Genomic DNA, 21,446 nt, shown 5'->3' on the forward strand with positions numbered 1-21,446 from the left:
TGCTCATAGGCAAATCCATAGACTATTCTCCATAGAGATGTAAACCCAGGTATGAAAAAACAGGGGCACACCAGTCGCACAGCTTTCAGTTGTGTTCCCACCCTGTTGAAGCTTTAGCAGTTGGCACATAACCCACAAACACTACCACACCAGTGGCCCAACTTCACTGCTTTACCATTGATTTCTGCAGAGAATCCTAATTAATTAAACTCCATATATGTTGGTATTGGTGCTGATATCATCAGGATTTTGTAAATGTGAGTGTGGGCACCCTCTCCCTGCTTTTTCAGAGCTCTGGCAGCTTTAATCAAGTCCCACAGCCTCCACCATGTCAGACACAAAATTTGAAAATCTTGGACTACTTGGGCACATTCACAGCCATACAACACCTCCAAATTTTTTAATACTGACACCAAATTAAATGACAAAAATACTATAGAAGTACCTAAAGTTAACAAACCCAATAACAGGGGCCAGAGAGATAGCATGGAGATAAGGTGTTTGCCTTTCATGCAGGAGGACATCGGTTCGAATCCTGGCGTCCCATATGGTCCCCCGTGCCTGCCAGGAGCAATTTCTGAGCCTGGAGCCAGGAAGAACCCCTGAGCACTGCCGGGTGTGACCCAAAAACCACAAAAAAAAAAAAAACGAAACAAACAAACAAAAAAAAAACAATAACAGAATGATAAATTAACAACAAATAGCCTATTAAACCTTTACACAATGACTTAATAAACCCACTGCAAGATATAACTATTTTCACATATTTTATTTTGCTGTAGTTTTGTTGATAAGTCCATTATCACTTAGTTTTATTTATTTTTTATTTTTTATGAAGTAGTTAATTTATTAAATGAACCAGTTAGTTTATTTATGGCGCACAAGAACATAGGAAGCCATTCTTCTATCCAAATCTCAGGAAAAAAGCCACCATAAGTAATTTCCCAAGGCATTACTGCTATGAAGAGTAATTAACCCCTTGTTAATATCCAGACATTCTTGGTTTGATTCATTTAAATTATAAGATATCCGTCTAGTTGTTGGAAATGCCTCACCATCCATTGTGTTGTGTTTTTTCCAGGCACCTACCAACAATGCAGTGGTGAAAGTAAACCAGAAAAAACTTAATAATTTGAGTGAAAAATTAACCATATATCCTGGATTTACCAATTGAATAAGGACATTATTGAAATTGCACTGGTGAAGGGTAGTGTTCTGGTTATGACTGTAATTCAAATATGATCATGTTACTTAAATAAAAAAATATATTTAAAAAAATATTATGCCTCTAATGTTAAAGAGTTACATAAGTTTTATGGCTTTAGATTGCCTTGTGTGCTGTTAAGAAATATTATAATGTGTTACAATCTGAGGACTTGAGGGACAAAGTAATTGTACATGGATTCTGTTTTATTTATCTTAATGTTCTTTGGCTGAAAGTTCAAAGTTAAGATATCAGCAAGGGGACTTCTTCTGAGAATTATGTTATGGGTGATTGTCCTTCCACTGTAACTTTACCTTGTCCTCTTTCTTTGCATCTTTGTTCTCATAATTAAAAATAAAAAAAAAGAAAATGTAAAATTCCATGAGGCCTTCTTTTTTCATACTACCCATCTTACAAGCATGTATACTACCAGAAAGCAAAAGAGGGAAATAACAATAACTAAGTATAAAAATCTTCCTTGATAAAAGCAATTTAAAAATGCAGAATATAGTGGATCAAAGTATCAGACCCAACTGGGTTTTATTTGTGGATAAAAGCAACCTCCAAACTGAGAAGTTCAGCTGTCAGATAACAGATTCAATGTACTGAGCATTCAGAAGCTTAAATGAATATATTACCAAAATACTTTCTATAAGTGTGTATACTTCATTGTTAAAGATTGTGGCAAGAATCAAGACATAAGCAAATAAAATAAGTAAAACTTAAATAATTTCCTTGCCATATTCACTTCCAAAAATTAGAAAGCATCCTTAACACAATTTTCTCTGTCATTTCTCAAAGGGAATTTACAAAACAGGTAGAAACTCAAAACAGAACTATAATATTACACAAAATCATTAAATTCCCTTAAATAATGTATTCCAAAGCATTTCTGTCCAAAATGTGTGGGTGTAAGAGGATGAAATTCAGTAGTCTAAATTGTGATCTCTTGAATGATTGATTTGGCCCCATGAGGAGTGGAGAATAGATTGAACTCCCTGTTCTATAAGGACCATTACAGCTTCAATTACAGTATTTCCAGTGGCAAAAATTAGAACATCAGAAGGACTTTTCTCCTGTAAATATATGAGGGAAACTTGAAATAATATACGTTAGCTTTTTGGGTCTCCTTATTACTCTGAATCTGGATCTTTCCAAGTTTTATAGATTGGCAGCAATTCTGTAAACCATTCTATTACCTCATCACTTCTCATTATGTTGACCACAGAATATTCCTTTTCAAATTTCACTCCTTCATATTCATACCCTGTTGGAGAGGGAACCATGCATTCTTTATATGGCAGCTGATTTAATCCCTCTTCCACAGCAAGTCTGATCAAAGGATCTGCATAAAACTTATGAAGTTTCCTCTCTAGCTGTCATGCTTTCCATAATAGCTACACCAATGGAAATGATGACCAACATCTCTCAAAATTCTCTCCAATATGTGTTTGTTATGTTTTGATTAATAGTCTTTTCCACATTGTGAAGTGATATTTCTTGTTTCTATTTGTATTTTATTTTTGTCTCAAATGATGGTTTGCAGCTCCAGGATCTAATTATTTACAGGCAGCAGCTTAAACTGTATCCTGGTCTGCTGAGAAGAGTTCACAGTCACATAAGAGGAAGTATCTGGCTGGTGGATCTTAAGTATGTGCCCCTTTGCCACATACCACTTGTAAAAAAAAATCAATACAAAATAAATTATTTTGTGCCTGCTAAAGGGACAGGCTTAGGAATGGGTAGGAAATCTGGGGGCAATAACGTTAGGTATTGACACTGATGGTAGGATTGGTGATGGAACATAGAATGGCAGAAGCAAATGCATTATGAGCAACTTCATAAGCCTTGGTGTTTTAATAAAGTAATAAAAATTTAAAAATAAATTAGATTTTTTAAAAGTATGAGGTAGGGATTAGAGAGATAGGATAGGGAGTTAAAGTACACTTCCTGCACACAACTGACCCAGGTTCAATCTCTAGCACAACACAGACCTATAATGCATCCGCATTAAACAGATTGCTTTGTGACATTATTCTGTTGGGGGTGGGAGCTATCGCACAGTAATAGGGCATGTGCATTGCACGTGGCTGACCTAGAACGGACCTCAGGTTCAATTCCCAGTATTCATTATGGTCCCCCAAGCCAGGAGTGATTTTTGAGCGCATAGCCAGGAGTAACCCCTGAGCGCACCCGGGTGTGGCCCAAAAATAAAACCATCATTGCTCCGTTGGTTGAAAATTGCTGGGAGGGGCCTCCCTAATCACCTGAGTCCTTCTTGGGAACACTCCTATCCCCCAAAAAAACTCAAGGTAATGAAGGTCTGTTGGAGTCCACTGATGGAGTCCACAGCTGGGGATGTGGCTCATCAGCAGAGCAATTGCCTTTATCTATGTGAGGCCCTGGATTCAATTACTGACACTGCAATAATAATAACAATAATAATAAATTAAGATAGCTTATTAGAGAAGTAGTTTGGTGTTAGGAGTTTGGGGAGAAAGATGTATTTTGTACTCTAGAGTTTGGTTGTTTATCTTCAATATTATCTGCAAGTCTTTATGGTGTGGAATAATATAATAAAAATAAGATTTTTAGAAGAAGATTGTCAGGGTTTGCAGGATTAAAAGTCAAAAGAAATCGTGAGCAGGTTAGATTCCAGATGTAATCAGGCATCATAAACAGAAATGTGAAAATGAGACAAATTTCTATATATTTTAATATAGAAGGACCTGGAGAAAAAAAAGATATCTATAACACATAATGAAAGTCAGTGGAATATTTGACATTGAGTTTTAAGAAACCTGGCTCATTTATCCTGATGTCATTGGGAGGAGGTTAGATTACTTCAACATAGTGGCCACAGGAAAAAATTCTATGAGGGGTAAAGAAATCTCATGCTGCTAGGGTAACTTCAGGAGGGCAACAATAATCTTTCTTCTGAATCTTGTGATGTTTAATATTCATAAAATTATGTGAGAGAGAAAAAATGAATCTTGAACTTATTATTTGGCAGATTTAGTCTTACCAGGCAGTGCTAGACCAGCAATCAAGAAAATCTAATTTTGACAGACATGACCCCTCCCTAGTACAATTTGTACAGTTTTAGGGAACAGCTGGAGAGCTTATATGGTGCAATTCTTTTGTACACAATTGACTTGGTAAACCCATGGATATTGAATTTTAATAAAATTATATAGCTTTTTTAAAATATAGCTTTTTTATTATCCCTTAGTCACCGTGAAAATCAACTCTTTTAAGGGAACAATATTAATATTAAAGATATTGTTTGGGGCCAGAGAGATAGAACAAAGAGGTAAGGTGCTTGCTTTGTATGTGATGGTCCCTCGTTAGAATTCATGGCACTACATAAGTTCTCCTATAACACCACAAGGGATCACTCATGAAAACAGAGCCAGGAATTTCTGTTAGAAATGAAGAGCTATTTTAGGGAACACATTCTTTTTTACTCTTTGAATTTTAGTATCTCAATGTTATTCTCTTATATATATTACATATATGAATATATATATATATATATATATATATTTTAGTTTTTGGGTCACACCCGGTGGTGCTCAGGGGTTACTCCTGGCTTTCTGCTCAGAAATAGCTCCTGGCAGGCACAGGGGACCATATGGGACACCAGGATTCGAACCAACCACCTTTGGTCCTGGATCGGCTGCTTGCAAGGCAAACACCGCTGTGCTATCTCTCTGGGCCCTGAATATATTTTTAATTTAATCATGATGAATTATATAATTAAAAAGTTACTCATTATAAATTTTAGTCAAACAATATTCCAACACCAATTCCTTCACCAGTGTCCACTTGCCTTCATCTAGGGTAGGTGCTTTTCTCCTCCACAACTGTTCTCATGTTCCCTTTCCTAATTTATTGCACCTCCACCCTAAAACCCTATCTATTGACAAACTTCCTTCTGAAGAACAAATGTCCTGCTCTTCCTTTCTATTGTCTTTGAGGCTTTGTAATTCCCTTATGAAAATTTTTTATATCCTACATATGAGAGAGATCATTATGTCTCTATCCCTCTACTTCACTCAACACAATACTCTCCAGGTAAATCCATGGAAAAGAAAATTGCATGACTTTATATTTTCTTACTGACAACTAGTACTCCATTGTGTATATGTACCATAGATTCTTTCTTTATCCCATCAGATGTTCTTGGGCATTTGGGCTATTTTCATGTATTGGCTATTGTAAATAGTGCTGCAATGAACATAGAAGTACAGAGTGCTTTTTTCTTTTTTCTTTTCTTTTTCTGGAGGGTTTGAGGGTCACACCCAAACCTGTTAGTGTTAAGGGGTTACTTCTGGCCCACAATCATTCCCAGGGGTACTAGAGAAACCATAAGGGATGCAAGACACTTAACCTGGATCACATGTCTGTAAGGCTAATGCTCTCTCCACTGCACTATCACTATGGCCCTGAATATGTTTTCTGCCATGTGTTTTGGACTCTTGGGCTATATTCTGAGAAGTGGGATTGTTCAGTTTTATGAAAGGTCAATTTCGACCTAGCTTTTGTTTTTATCATATTGACTTCCAAAATGGTTGGCAAAAAAAATGGCTGTCAATATGATTAATATTCTCTTTGTCTTTGAAAGCAGAAGGGCATCATGACCTATATACTTGCAGTGATATCCTAATCTCCTCCAAAAATCTTATACAGGAAAGTTTCAAATAAAGTACACTGTTTATATGTTACTGATTATGTTATAGGTGTCAAATAAGTGCAGGTAAAACTGAGCCATTTTTAACCTTTTGAACTAATAAGAACCACACACCCAGTCTAAACTGTGTGATTCAAATCTAAATGCAAGGAAAAGGTGACGTAGAAAAACGTAAAACCATGTTTCTGAGACAGGAATTTTGTACATCAGGGGAAGTAATTCTAGTACATAAAACTACAGCACAGACATGAGGCATAAAGTAATGAGATCATTGACACGAATGCTCTGTGGAATTGACTCCCACTGAGTTACGCGCCATGACTCAAAGAATCGGGACTCCTGTCAACTCCCTGACGTAGTTAACTGGATTCCCTGTAATCAGAAATTTATTCAAAAGGGAAACTCCTGCCATGGTGAAACATGAAAATCTAGAAAAAACGACACTTTCACATATTTCATACTGATTTGCTTCATTTTGGGGAAAAAACCTTTGACAGACTATTAATCTTTGTTTTGTTTTCTATTGTCTGAAATTTCTTTTAGAAGCACACCACTACTATAGAGACATTGAATGTGGGTAGTAAAGAGAGCTCCTGAGAAAATAAAAAAGGAAATTTAATAAATACTAATAAATTTTTATTAATTCAATAAATAATTAAAAATAGAGTCAACTTAGGCATCTCTGGTTATAAACCAAAGTGATTATTGGTAAACACACCAAAAATCAGTGTTAAAGAGATTTTTTTAGAAATAGCTTCAGTTTATGGAAATATTCAGAGAAAAGAGTGAAATGGAGGAGGCTGTGACTCAATGCCAAGTGTGGCTCCAAAACAAAACAAAAACTCAAAGTTCTAGGCTCACAAATTATTGAAAATGTTGGGGAAATTTCTAAGGAGTAACAAATTGTTCCAGGCCTCTAGAGCAGATAAGATGATTTCTTTTAAATTATTACCAAAATGTTAAAGAAATGAATGGTTAAAGCAGGGGGTCTCAAAATCAATTTACCTGGAGCCACAGGAGGCAAAGTCAGGGTGAGGCAGGGCCTCATAAGAAATTTCACACACGAGAGGAGTGTGCTGCCTGCATCATATAGACAATGAATACCACCACAACACGTAGAAAAACCCACAATACAAGTGTGACAATGGGGAAACAACGCAGGCCAGCATCAGACATAAAGAATGAAGATGACAATTCTGAGGAACAGATAATGACCAATCAACTAATCAACCTCTCAGATAAGGACTTTAGATTAGCAATATGGAAGATGCTCAACGGACTCCAAGAAACCATGGATCGAGTTGAACAGAACACTAATAAGAACCAAGAAAATATGAAGACAGAAATCACAAAACTCCAAACTGAAATAACATGTCAACTAACAGGCCTGAAAAAGTCAGTAAACGAAGTGAATGACAAAATGGATAAGCTCTGGGACAGGGTATCAGAAGCTGAGAATAGACTTGGTGCAGTGGAAGATGAGATACATAACAATTCCATACAGCAGGAGAGATTGGACAAAAAACTTAAAGCAAATGAGCAGACAATGGAAAAATTAGTCAAAGAATGGGAACAGATGAAAATAGAAGTCTATGATAAGATCAACAGAAACAACTTAAGAATCATTGGAGTCCCAGAGACCCAGGAAGAAAATTTCCAGGAAGAATCAAAGGTCACGAACATCATTAAAGAGAAACTTCCAGAGCTAAAAAATATATGTGATCAAATCCTGCATACCCGAAGAGTACCAACCAAAAGAGACCCCAGAAAAACCACCCCAAGACACATCCTAGTCACAATGACAAATCCCACAGATAGAGACAGAATTCTGAAAACAGCAAGATCAAAAGGGGAAATCACGTTCAAGCAAGCTTCCCTGAGATTTACAGCAGACCTGTCACCAGAAACACTCAATGCCAGAAAGCAGTGGTGGGATATTGTGACAATACTGAATGAAATGAATGCTTCACCCAGAATACTATACCCAGCAAAACTCACTTTCCGGTTTGACGGAAGAATACATGGCTTCACAGACAAAAAACAGCTCAGAAACTTCACAGACACAAAACCAGTCTTAAGAGAAAAACTGAAAGACCTAATCAAAGACAAGACTACCCAAAAGACACACCAAATTTTGAAATAAAGATGGCGTTAAATCCCAGTACAATTCTTTCTCTCAACGTCAATGGACTAAATGCACCAGTTAAGAGACACAGAGTGGCTAAATGGATCAAAAAACTCAATCCAACCTTCTGCTGCCTACAAGAAACGCACCTGAATAGTCAGAACAAACATAGACTCAAAATAAAAGGCTGGAGAAAAATTATCCAAGCAAACAACACCCATAAAAAGCTGGAGTGGCCATACTAATATCAGATAATGCAAACTTTATACTCAGGAAGGTTGTAAGGGACAAAGATGGACATTTTATATTAATCAAGGGGTACGTAGAGCAGGAAGAATTCACTCTCCTAAAAATATATGCACCGAATCAGGGGCCAGCAAAATATTTAATACTACTGTTGACAAATCTGAAAAATAATATCAACAACAACACAATAATTGTGGGGGACCTTAACACGGCTTTGTCAACACTGGATAGGTCAACCAGACTGAAACCCAACAAGAATATACTAGACCTGAGGAGAGAAATGGAAGAAAGAGGCCTAGTGGATATATATAGGACACTCCATCCCCAGAAACCTGGATACACATTCTTCTCCAATGTACATGGGACATTCTCCAGGATAGACTACATGCTGGCACATAAAACATACCTCCATAAGATCAAGAGGATAGAAATTTTGCAGACTACCTTCACTGACCACAAGGCTCTGAAATTATTTGTGAACTCCAAAGGGACTCAGAAGAAACACTTTAACACCTGGAAGTTAAACAGCTTCATGCTCAATAACCAGTGGGTCCGAGATGAAATCAAGGAGGAAATCAAAAGGTTCCTGGAAACAAATGACAATAAAGACACAAACTATCAGAACTTATGGGACACAGCAAAAGCAGTACTGAGAGGAAAATTTATAGCTTTGCAAGCACACATCAGGAAGGAAGAAGGAGCTTACCTAAGTAGCTTAATGACACAGCTAATAAAACTAGAAAATGCTCAACAAAACGACCCAAGAATAGGAAGACAGAAGGAAATAACAAAGCTGAGAGCAGAAATCAATGAAGTAGAAACTCAAAAAACAATCCGAAAGATCAACGAAAGCAGAAGTTGGTTCTTTGAAAAAATAAACAAGATTGATAGACCACTGGCAAACCTAACAAAGAAAGAGAGAGAGAGAAACTTGATAACTCGTATCAGAAATGAAAAAGGAGAGATCACTACTGGTATGACAGAGATTCAAAGGGTAATCAGAAACTACTTTGTAAAACTCTACGCCACTAAAAATGAGAACCTGGAAGAAATGGATAAATTCTTGGACTCTTATAATCTTCCACGGTTGAAGGAAGAGGATGTAGCATATCTAAACACCCCCATCACCATTGATGAAATTAAAACAGTAATCAAATGTCTGCCGAAAAACAAAAGCCCAGGCAGGTCCAGATGGATTCACTAATGAATTCTATCAAACTTTCCAAGAGAAACTACTGCCAATCTTGGCAAGACTCTTTCATGAAATTGAACAAACAGAAACACTTCCAAATAGCTTTTATGAAGACAACATCACCTTGATACCTAAACCAGACAGAGACGCTACCAAAAAAGAAAATTACAGACCAATATCACTGATGAATGCAGATGCAAAGATCCTCAACACAATCCTGGCAAATAGGATTCAATGCCTCGTTAAAAAGATCATCAACCACGATCAAGTAGGTTTCATCCCAGGAATGCAAGGCTGGTTTAACATCCATAAATCTATCAGCATAATACACAACATCAATAACAAGAAAAATAAAAACCACATGATCATATCAATAGATGCAGAGAAAGCAATTGATAAGGTCCAACACCCATTCTTGATCAAAACTCTCAGCAAGATGGGAATGGAGGGAACCTTTCTCAATATAGTGAAGGCCATCTACCACAAGCCAGTGGCAAATATTATCCTCAATGGAGAAAAACTGAAACCCTTCCCTCTAAATTCTGGCACAAGACAAGGCTGTCCTCTCGCACCACCCGTTCAACATAGCACTGGAAGTACTTGCTATAGCGATTAGGCAAGAAAAGGATATCAAGGGAATCCAGATAGGAAAGGAAGAAGTCAAGCTCTCACTATTTGCAGATGACATGATACTCTACTTAGAAAACCCTAAAGACTCTATCAAAAAGCTTCTAGACACAATAGACTCATATAGCAAGGTGGCAGGCTACAAAATTAACACACAAAAATCAATGGCCTTTCTATACACCAATAGTAATAAGGATGAAATGGACATTAAGAAAACAACCCCATTCACAATAGTGCCACACAAACTCAAATATCTTGGAATCAACTTGACTAAAAATGTGAAGGACCTATACAAAGAAAACTATAAAACTCTGCTCCAAGAAATAAGAGAGGACACATGGAAATGGAAATGCATACCCTGCTCATGGATTGGCAGGACTAACATCATCAAAATGGCAATACTCCCCAAGGCATTATACAGATTTAATGCCATCCCTCTAAAGATACCCATGACATTCTTCAAAGAAGTGGATCAGACACTTTTGAAATTCATTTGGAACAATAAACACCCTCGAATAGCTAAAGCAATCATTGGGAAAAAGAATATGGGAGGAATTACTTTCCCCAACTTAAACTGTACTACAAAGCAACAGTTATCAAAACAGCATGGTATTGGAATAAGGATAGGACCTCAGATCAGTGGAATAGGCTTGAATACTCAGAAAATGTTCCCCAGACATACAACCACCTAATTTTTGATAAAGGAGCAGGAAATCCTAAATGGAGCAGGGAAAGCTTCTTCAACAAGTGGTGTTGGCACAATTGGATAGCCACTTGCAAAAAGTTGAACTTAGACCCCCAGCTAACATCATGTACGAAGGTAAAATCTAAATGGATTAAAGACCTCGATATTAGCCCCAAAACCATAAGATATATAGAACAGCACATAGGCAAAACACTCCAGGACATTACAGGCATCTTCAAGGAGGTGAAGGAGGCATCTCCAAGCAAGTGAAAGCAGAGATTAACAGATGGAAATATATTAAGCTGAGAAGCTTCTGCACCTCAAAGGAAATATTGCCCAGGATACAAGAGCCACCCACTGAGTGGGAGAAACTATTCACCCAATACCCATCAGATAAGGGGCTAATCTCCAAAATATACAAGGCACTGACAGAACTTTACAAGAAGAAAACATCTAACCCCATCAAAAAATGTGGAGAAGAAATGAACAGACACTTTGACAAAGAAGAAATACACATGGCCAAAAGACACATGAAAAAATGTTCCACATCACTAATCATCAGGGAGATGCAAATCAAAACAACGATGAGATACCACCTCACACCCCAGAGAATGGCACACATCACAAAGAATGAGAATAAACAGTGTTGGCGGGGATGTGGAGAGAAAGGAACTCTTTTTTTTTTTTTGTCCCCCAATTCACAATACATACCCGGCAAGGGGCCTGTGTTGAGGTGTATATGGGGTGCCTTTACTGTACCTCCTCTTTCTATACAGCCAGTGTAAAGAACACAGCCTGTGGTAAGAATTGGGAGGCCTTATTTTATCTTTTATTTATTTTTTTCTTTTCTTCAGGGCAAACTAAAGTTGTTTTTTTTTTGTTTTTTTTTTTTTTTTTTTAAGTAAGAATTCATTTAAAGGACAAAATTGATTAACATAATAAGGTAAACTAATATAACATAATATAGTGACATAACATAACATATAATATAATTAATATAATAATAATACATGTAAGTCAAAGAAAGTTTCTGATTAAAAACACAATTTTCTTTTTTTTCCATAATGGCTTACATATCTTTCCCTGTAGTATTTTGGGTACATATTCACATTAAATCAGGGGAATACCCATCACCTAATATGTCCTCTTCTCAATCAAAAATCAAATATACTGAAAATAGGCAGAGTCCTGTCTAGAGGCTTCCAACCTCAGTTTGAGAGAGGATGTGAAAAAAGTAATTAAAATACCACAACAATACACACACACACACACACACAAAAAATATCGAATTAAATAACCGATAACCACCACAACAATAAAAACAGGCACCACACAATAATCTCGGTTCTGAAATCAAATCATACTCAAGTGCAAAAAGAAAGAGAAAGACAAAACAAAATAAAATAAAATAATATTGGAGACATCAACCGTAATCTCCACACCAAAATAAAGACGTCAAAAAAAATAGATCATTTATTCTCCTCTTGCTGCTTTCGTGGTATGTGGAAGACTTCTACTTTATCTTGGATGGTAAAATCAGACCTGTTTCTAGAGATCTTGGTGGCTGTGCAGATCAGGGAATGGAGTTTATGAAGTCTTTCTTTGTGGTTCTAGCAGTTATGCTTCTTCAATGTCCTTTTTTTGTTTTTTATGTATTCTAGGTGTTTCAGAATAGTGCTACCATTCTGTGTTTTTCTTTTGTCTTCTGACTTACTTCGTTTAACATAACATGATCTAGGTCGTAATTAAAAGACTCCCTAAGAACAAATGCCCAGGCCCAGATGGATTTACAGGTGAATTCTATCAAACATTTCAAGAAGACTTATTACCACTGTTCCATAGGCTTTTCAAAACCATAGAAAAAAACAGGAATCACTCCCCAACTCCTTTTATGAGGCTAATATCACACTCATTCTAAAGAAGGCAAAGACACCACCAAAAAAGAAAACTACAGACCAATCTCACTAATGAACATTGATGCAAAGATACTTAACAAAATCTTAGCAAACCGAATCCAACACCTCATTAAAAAGATCATACATCATGATCAAGTGGGATTCATCCCAGGAATGCAAGGTTGGTTCAACATACGCAAATCAATCAACATTATACACCACATCAACAACATGAAGGACAAAAACCACATGATCATATCAATCGATGCAGAGAAGGCGTTTGAGAAAATCCAACATCCGTTCATGTTAAAGACACTCAGCAAAATAGGGTTAGAAGGCACCTTCCTTAAGATAGTTACAGCTATTTATGAAAAGCCTACAGCCAACATTATACTTAATGGCGAGAAACTAGAAGCATTCCCACTAAGGTCAGGAACTAGGCAAGGCTGTCCACTCTCTCCACTCTTATTCAATATAACCTTAGAAGTCCTAGCAATAGCAATCCGACAAGAGAGGGAATCAAAGGAATTCAAGTAGGGAAAGAGGAACACAAGCTAGCTCTATATGCTGATGATATGATGATATACATCAAAAACCCTAAAGAATCCACAGAAAAACTCCTAGAAACAATCAACCAATACAGTAAAGTGGCTGGATACAAAGTCAATACACAAAAGACAGTAGCGTTTTTATATACAAACAATGAAGTTGAGGAGAGAGAGATTAAAAAATACAATTCCATTTAAGATAGTATCAAAAAATATCAAATACCTAGGAATCAACCTTACAAGAGAAGTGAAAGATCTATACCAGGGAAACTTCAAAACACTTCAGAAAGAAATTGAAGACGATCTAAAGAAATGGAAGAACATCCCATCCTCATGGATAGGTAGAATTAACATAGTCAAAATGACTATTTTACCCAAATTGCTATATAGATTTAATGCAATCCCTATCCAAATCCAGACACAATTCTTTAAAGAAATAGAACAATCAATTATAAAATTCATTTGGAACATAGAAGACCCAGGATAGCTAAACACATTCTGAAAAATGAGAAGTTGGGAGGTATCTCCTTACCTAACTTGAAACTATACTATAAAGCCATAGTAATAAAAACAGCATGGTTACTGGAACAGAGACAGGACCTCAGACCAGTGGATTAGAACAGAATTCCCAGACATAAACCCCCAGATATATAGCCAACTAATATTTGATAAAAGAGGCAAGAATATGAAATGGAACAAAGAAAGCCTATTCAACAAATGGTGTTGGTACAACTGGAAAACTCATATGCACGAAAGTGAAATCGACCCATATCTCACTCCTTATACAAAAGTCAACTCAAAATGGATCAAAGATCTGGAAATCAGACCTGAATCTATAAAGTTTATCGAGAATAAAATAGGCAGAACACTCGAAGACCTTTATATCAAAAGGGTCTTTGAGAATGGAGCACCAATGGCAAAAACGTTAGCATCAACTATAAACAAATGGGACTATATCAAACTAAAAAGCTTCTACTTAATGCAGGAAGACAGCTAACAGAATGGGAAAAAATCTTTTCACTTGATATATCAGATAAAGGGCTGATATCTAGAACATACAAAGCGCTCAGAAACCTGAGTCCTTCAAAACCAAACGAAGCCATAAAAAAATGGGGAGACGAAATGAATAGACATTTCTCTGAGGAAGAGAGAAGGATGGCCAACAAACACATGAAAACATGCTCACCTTCACTCATCATCAGGGAGATCCAAATCAAGACAACAATGAGATACCACCTCACACCAGTGAGGTTGGCTCACATCAAAAATAATGGGAACAACCTTTGTTGGAGAGGATGTGGTATGAAAGGAACTCTCATTCATTGCTGGTGGGAATGCCCCTTGGTCCAACATCTATGGAGAAAAGTCTGGAGAGTGCTCAAAGAACTCAGAATTGAGCTGCCATTTGACCCAGCAATTGCTCTCCTAGGCATATATCCCCAAGATGGAAAGACATTCATTCCAAAATACGTATGCACCCCACTATTTATTGCAGCACTCAGTATAATAGCCAAATCTTGGAACCAACCTCGATGTCCAACAACAGATGAATGGATCATTAAGATGTGGTACATATATACAATGGAATATTACATGGCAGTTAGAAATGTTACAATCACAGACTTTGCAGCAACGTGGAGAAAGGAACTCTTATCCACCGCTGGTGGGAATGCCGTCTAGTTCAACCTTTATGGAAAGCGATATGGAGATTCCTCCAAAAACTGGAAATCGAGCTCCCATACGATCCAGGCTATACCACCTCCTAGGAATATACCCTAGGAACAACAAAAATACAATACAAAAACCCCTTCCTTACACCTATATTCATTGGCAGCACTGTTTACCATAGCAAGACTCTGGAAACAACCAAGATGCCCTTCAACAGACGAATGGCTAAAGAAACTGTGGGTACATATACACAATGGAATATTATGCAGCTGTCAGGAGAGATGAAGTCATGAAATTTCCTATACATGGATGTACACGGAATCTATTATGCTGAGTGAAATAAGTCAGAGAGAGAGAGAGAGAAACGCAGGAATGGTCTCACTCATCTATGGGTTTTAAGAAAAATGAAAGACACCCTTGTAATAATAATTTTCAGACACAAAAGAGAAAAGAGCTGGAACTTCCAGCTCACCTCAGGAAGCTCACCACAAAGAGTGATGGGTTTAGTTAGGGAAATAACTACATTTTGAACTGTCCTAATAATGAGAATGTATGAGGAAAATGGAGAGCCTGTCTAGAGTACAGGCGGGGGTCGGGTGGGGCGAAGGGAGACTTGGGACATTGGTGATGGGAATGTTGCACTGGTGATGGGTGGTGTTCTTTACAGGACTGAAACCCAAACACAATCATGTATGCAATTAAGGTGTTTAAATAAATTTAAAAAAAAAAAGAAAGGTTGAGAAGAACCGGGAGAAAAAAAAAAAGAAATTTCACACACAAAAAAGTCCTCAAACGTCATTATTAACAGTTTTAATTATTTCTTCTGAACATGAATAGAACATTGAGTGAAGATCATGAACAGTTCTTCTGAATATGGCATCTTTTGCCTATTCCTTGCTGCCAGAGACTTGACAGCGCTTCTTCTCACAAATCTGAACCACATTTGGCTTTAGAGAGGAAGCAGTTGAGACCCTCAGTATGGCTTGAAGATGATCATCATTAAGTCTAGACCTGTACTTTGACTTCTTGAAGTTCAATGTGGAGAATAACTTTTCACACAAATATGTGCTCCCAAAAAGGCACATGGTGTGCTTGAACATTCGGGAAAGCTCAGGGAAGCTGGGGGGAAATTCTCTCAAAACTTGCCCATGCATGTCTGCTTTTCCACTAGTCTCCCTGAACTTGGCTTTGAAATCAGAATTGCATTGCAGGTCAATGAGCTCCATTTGAAGCACAGGAGGGGCATCTTGCACATCAAAGGAAAAGAGGTCCACAAAAATTTGGAAAGTGGCTCTGTACTTTTTGAGGTCTGTAAATCTGTGATCAAATTCCATTCTCTAGCTTAAAACATAGCATCAACATATTTCTCACCACTGAATGGTTATGCCCTGCATCCCACAAGTTCCTTGCATGCTGGAAATGGCAAAGGTTTGTCTGAGAGAACTGGGATTTCCATAACACAAGTTTTGTGGAGAATGCTCTCACGTTGTCATAGGTAGCATGGATAAGCTGCCCGGGGCCCTTGCTAACATCTTGTTTAGTACATTAGCTTATGTGTGATGTCAACAACGAAAAGCTAAGTCCACGAGCCATTTGTGATCACTCAACTCAGAAACAGCATTCCCATCCTTCTCCATGAAGGCTTTCACTTCTTCTCTCAACTCAAAAAAATCTTTTCAGGACATTTCCCCTGCTGAGCCAACGTACCTCGATGAAATAGAGGACATCTCCATATTCTGACTCCATTTCCTCTAAAAAAGCATGGAACCTCCTGTGATTTAAGCCCCTGGATCTGATTTGCTTGATGCATTTCACAACAACAGACATCACATTGTCACACAGCAGGCATTAATCAAAGGGCCTGCTGATGGATAATACAGTGAAGAGCAATGGCCTTCTCTACACTGTCCTCACTGTCCTCTTCAAGTTTTTTGGAACAAGTGCCAGCAGTCCCATTTTTCCTCCCTGTCTCAATGGCGCTCCATCGGTTATTATTCCAACAAACCTCTTCCATGGCAAACCTGCATTCTCAATTGGCAATCACACAGATGCCAAAATATCTCCTTAGTGGTGGTCTGGCCATGCATTGGAATTGTTGTGGCAGCTCCTCTGTCAATTCAAAATTGCAATCAACACCACGGACATAAACTGTGAGCTCTGCAGTGTCTGTTTATATTTGTGCCCTCATCATAGAGCAACTGAATATGCATCAAAACATTTGGCTTTCTCACACAGTTGATGATAAATGTCACTTGACATGTCAGAAATGAGCTCTGCCACAGTGTTGGCAGAAAGGCTGATTTTGCTAAACTGACCTTTCTTTTCCAGACAGAATACTTGCAGTCTATAACATGCATTTTTTTTAACAAACTCTCCTTCTGTGAATGGTTTCCTGCCTTAGCAATCATCTCACTAACCATGTAACTAGCTTCGACTGATGCAGCATTCTCTTTGGTTGTTTTCTTGAAGAAATTTTGTTGCCTCATTAGACATGCTTTAAGACTGGCAACCCGCTTGGCTCTCTCATTTCCTTGATATTTTGCACATTCCTCAGCATGTTTAGGTGAATAATGGCATTTCAAGTTGTATTCCTTGTGCACTGCAACTTTCTCTGAGCAAATAAGACATGTGGGGATGCCCCTGTGCTCAACAAAGAAATACTGTGTCTCCCACTTTTCCTGAAATTGTCTGTGCTCATCAAAAATCTTTCTCTTCACTGCAGGCTTTGATGAAGTCATGATGAAGGTATGACAAAATCTAATTCTGTAATAAATTTCTCTCCCTTCTCTCCCTTAGGCCTCCGATAATGCAAGGGATAGTGGAAAGGAGCAGCGGAAATGACTTCTGCGCTAGGCACAAAGTATTCGCAATTATTCCCTTTACCAAATATTCGCAATACAAAATCACATTAGTAAGGAAAAAAGTCGCATTAAACATTTGCATAATCCGAACGGGAACTGCTCAGGGTATGCAATGTTTTAATGCCGATTTTTTTCTTACTAATGCGATTTTTATTGCTATTATTCAGTAAAGCGAATAATCGCGAATACTGTAATATTTGAAGGCTGGCCGCGGGCCACAAAATGTTGTAACAGAGGGCCGAATACCAGCCTGCGGGCCGCAAGTTTGAGACCCCTAGGTTAAAGGGTTGTAATAGACATAAACAATTGAATATCATTCAGCTTTAAAAAAGGACAATTCTAGAGGCCGGAGAGATGACACAACAGTAGGGCTAGTGGCCAACCCAGGACAGAAAGTGTTCAAATCCCGGCATCCCATATGGTCCCCCATGTATTTCCAGGAGCGATTTCTGAGCACAGAAGCCCAGGAGTAACCCATCGACCGCCCCAATGTATGGTCCAAAAAGCCCCCCCCCCAAATAAAGGACAATTCTAATACAAACTACAACATAGATGAGCTTTAACTAGATCATTATTTGTTAGTGAAATAAGTCAGACAAACAAAAGACATACATTAACTGCATGGTTTCATTTATAGGACAGATTCTGAGTAGACAGATAAAAAGAAATAGAAAGTAAAATCATGTTGCCAAAGATTGAGGAAGTGGAAAATGGGACTAATTGTCTGCTTATAATAAAAATCTTCAGTTAGGGAAGAAAATAAGTACTTTCTGGACCATATATAATGGCTCTGGCAGCACAAGTTAAATTACTTAAGACCACCTGACTAGGGACCAGAGAAATAGCATGAAGGTTATGCATTTGCATTGAATACAGAAGGACAGTGGTTCGAATCCCTGCATCCCATATGGTCCTCCAAGCCTGCCAGAAGCAATTTCTGAGTATAGAGCCAGAAGCCTTGAGCCCTGAGCACTGCTGGGTGTGACCCAAAAAAAAGAACCACCTGACTACACACTAAAAATGTTTAATAGGGGCCGGGTAGGTGGCGCTGGAGGTAAGGTGTCTGCCTTGCAAGTGCTAGCCAAGGAAGGACCGCGGTTCAATCCCCCGGCGTCCCATATGGTCCCCCCAAGCCTGGGGGCGATTTCTGAGCACATAGCCAGGAGTAACCCTTGAGCGTCAAAAGGGTGTGGCCCAAAAAAAAATGTTTAATAATAAAATCCATGATATGTGTCTTTTATCACAACTACAAAATTTCTAAGTTCTATTCAAAAATAAAGTCTACTCTTTTCAGATATATTTAACCAAAAAAGATAGCTCTTTGTATCTGACATACAATTTTTCCTCATTATTTGGAAAGTGAGCTCAAATTAACGCATATTACTGTTAAGAATATTATCTCAGAAATTACAGAGAACTTAACAGAGCACTTGGTTATTACATGTAAAAGGAAATAATAGAGAAAAAGAGAGAAGAGGAGAAAAAAAAGATTCCTCGCTTTGACCCTCTATCGTTATGCACTCTTGTGCCCAATACATACTTATATATTCAGCTTTAGATGTGATCGATATGAATGTTTTCAAATTAAAATTGGACTTTTCTTTTTGTTTTGTTTTTTTGGGGGGTTGGTTTTTGGGGGCCACACCCGGGAGTGCTCAAGGAGTACTCCTAGCTCTGCACTCAAAAATTGCTCCTAGCTCAGGGGACCATATGGGATGCTGGGGATCGAACATGTGTCCATCCTGGGTCAGCTATATGCAAGGCCCTATGACTGTGCTACCACTCTGATTCCCGAAACTGAACTTTTCAACCTAATTTCTTCACATTTTCTTCCATAAGAAATGAGACTTACTGGTTCTATCTTGGCCAGACACTGCAGTGCTTTTGACCCTTTGTTTCTGGAAGCCATTGAGGGCTACCTTATTAGTGGCCTGCAATGTCCCATGTTGTTAGGGATTAAACTCATAGCCTGAGCATGCAAGGCATGTGCTCTCTTCTTCCTAAAGTATTTTCTCAGTTCCTAAAAACATATGTTAAATAAAGCTACTTATAAAAAAAAAAAAGACTATAAAGAAGGGGGGGCTGAATGAAAGCACAGCAGGTCAGGTGTTTGCCTTGCATGGGGTGCCTTGAGGTTCTATCCCCAGCATCCTATATGGCCTCCTCAAGCCTGCCAAAAGTAATTTCTGAGCACAGAGCTAGGAGTAAACCCTAGCACGACAGGGTGTGCCCCCCCCCCCCCAAAAAAATTACTATAAGAATGTTTTTAACAGTAATATCCAAACAATTAGAAAAATATCCAAAATGTTATTGCAGTGATTATTCAGTTACTTAACAAAAATGATGCAAATTCAATGGATTAAAACAATATTTAGTTAGAGCCAGGAAATACGTTGGGAGGACTGGAGGCACATGTTATGTATGCAGGAGTCCCTTCCTCTGCCACTCCCATTTTATACTGTCTGCATTGCCTGGTCTCTGAATAGTGCAGAAGTGACCTACAGTACCTGCAATGAGAAAAACCCCCAAGCACTACTGGAATATGTCCTAAATCAAACAAAAAGACAAATATTCATGTATACCATGAAGCCAACATTCAGAGGCAAAAAATAAATCAAACGCTATGTACTCATCTCACATGCAAGACACAAAGTTTGATCCTTGGAATGATACTCCCAGCATGATTTCCCATGCCCATTTCCGAGCAGTGCCAAGTATAGCTCTCATGGCCCCACTAGTCATATAGTCTGAATTTTGTCAGTGGTTCCAATTCACACTCATTCTTCCCAGGAGTAGTCCACTAGTAAGTTAAATAAAAGTGTTATCTCATAATCTAATATTTATGAATCAAAAGGGGCAACAAAAATATTGTTTCTTCTCTCATAAATCTTCACTGAGGGTATTGATGGGAGCTGCAGTCCATGTAAAAAGCTCAACCTGAGGAATAATTAATTTCCAAGATTTATCCCTCTAGCTTGCAAGATTTATATATCCCTCACTGGTGGAGAAGACAGACCTGAGATCCATCCTTGGCTATTGGCAAAAAATTTCTTCTCCTTCAGTTCCTGTCATGGGGCCCTCTCCATAGCATAACTTCTAACATTTGCTCTATTAGAACAAGCATACAAGAACAATAACCAGGAAGGAGGGAAAAAAAGTAATCCAAATCTTGGAAACAACATCCATCTAGTCACATTTACTACATTCTGTTCACTAGCAGAAAGTTACTAGATCTAACCCATACTTAAATGATGATTGCACATGGAAATAAGTACCAGAAAGTGTGAACAACTGGGAGCATGCCACATTAAACAACAAGAAAATATATAATCTGCATGCAATTGACCTCCAACACAGTAATAAGTAAAAAGGTTACACAGAGAAACACCAGATATCCCTCTCTCCTTAGATAAAAATAAATAAATGGATCCAAAATATCACACAAGTATAATGTACAAAGGAAAGTAACTACAAAAGAATAAATACTACAGCCCGGAGAGATAGCACAGTGGTGTTTGCCTTGCAAGCAGCCGATCCAGGACCAAAAGGTGGTTGGTTCGAATCCCGGTGTCCCCCATATGGTCCCCCGTGCCTGCCGAGGAGCTATTTCTGAGCAGACAGTCAGGAGTAATCCCAGAGCACTGCCGGTGTGGCCCAAAAACCAAAAAAAAAAAAAAAAAAGAGAATAAATATTAAAATAAT

At 38.0% G+C, this 21,446-nt stretch overlaps 1 non-coding gene and 1 pseudogene across 1 annotated transcript; both read right to left on the reverse strand.

The window, feature by feature from the left end:
* Positions 1–2,048: 2,048 nt before the first annotated feature.
* LOC126008577 (uracil phosphoribosyltransferase homolog) lies at positions 2,049–6,216 on the reverse strand (annotated as a pseudogene).
* Positions 6,217–11,456: 5,240 nt separating this feature from the next.
* On the reverse strand, positions 11,457–11,589 carry LOC126010099 (small nucleolar RNA SNORA51). The gene has a single exon (XR_007496235.1). It is a non-coding gene; the product is annotated as a small nucleolar RNA SNORA51 (small nucleolar RNA).
* Positions 11,590–21,446: the final 9,857 nt, after the last annotated feature.

Source organism: Suncus etruscus, chromosome 5 (assembly GCF_024139225.1).
Source record: "Suncus etruscus isolate mSunEtr1 chromosome 5, mSunEtr1.pri.cur, whole genome shotgun sequence".
Classification (NCBI taxonomy): Eukaryota; Metazoa; Chordata; class Mammalia; order Eulipotyphla; family Soricidae; genus Suncus; species Suncus etruscus.